A 1,018-nucleotide genomic window follows, 5' to 3' on the forward strand; every position below is an offset into this window, starting at 1 on the left:
AAGAAATTGGTGATTTTGGAATTCATCTCGTTTGGATAAAAACTCAATTATTTGATTGAAAAATTAATTATTTTGTTAAAAATGTAACTATTTTATAAAAAAGTCCTCCTTTCTATCAAAAATTCAACTACTTTGTTAAAAATTTTATTTCTTTTATTTGAAGGTTCATCTCTTTCGTTGAAAATACATTTTTGAAACTGACAATTAATCGATACCATTTTTGGTTAAAAAATCATGTATTTTATTAACAAATCGTCTTTCTTTGTAGAAATTAAATTGCTTTATGGAAAATTTATACTTTTTGATTAAAAATTACATTTTTCGGTTGAATTATCAACTGTAAATATTTTTTGATTGCAAAGTCGTTTTGTTGTAGATGCAACTATATTGTTAAAAATTAAAATCATAATTTTTGGTTGGAAAATTCGATTATTCACTTAAAGTTGTACTACTTATTAAAAAAATTATTTTTTTCTTATTAAGGATTCATAATTATAGTTGAAAATTCAACTATTTGCCTTTAAATTAGGTTAAAAATTCAGCTTTTTTGTAGAAAATACTCTGTTTGACTTAAAAATTTTAAAACTTATTAAAATTAAAGTGACCTTTTTAGTACAAATTTAATCTTTTTGGTTGAAAAAGTATCATTTTTGGTCAAAAAGACTTTTTTCTAACAAGGTTTTATAATTATAGCTGAAAATTTAACTATTTGGTTGAAAGTTTAAATCTTTGATTGAAAACTCGAATTTTCCGCTTAAGAAATTCAACTTTTTGTAGATAATTCATCTTTTTGACTTTAAAATTAAATAATTTTGTTGAAAATTCATGTATTTTGTTTGAAATTTGTCTTTTTTTGTAGATCATTAATTTTGTTGGTCAAAAATTCATGTTATTGGTTGACAATTCAACAACTTTGTTGAAAATAAATTTTTTCCGCTAAAAATTATTTATCTTTATCTGAAAATGTAACTATTATAGGATTGATTAAAAATTAATCATATATATTGGTTAAGTTTGA

Source organism: Belonocnema kinseyi, chromosome 5 (assembly GCF_010883055.1).
Source record: "Belonocnema kinseyi isolate 2016_QV_RU_SX_M_011 chromosome 5, B_treatae_v1, whole genome shotgun sequence".
In the NCBI taxonomy this organism is placed as follows: domain Eukaryota; kingdom Metazoa; phylum Arthropoda; class Insecta; order Hymenoptera; family Cynipidae; genus Belonocnema; species Belonocnema kinseyi.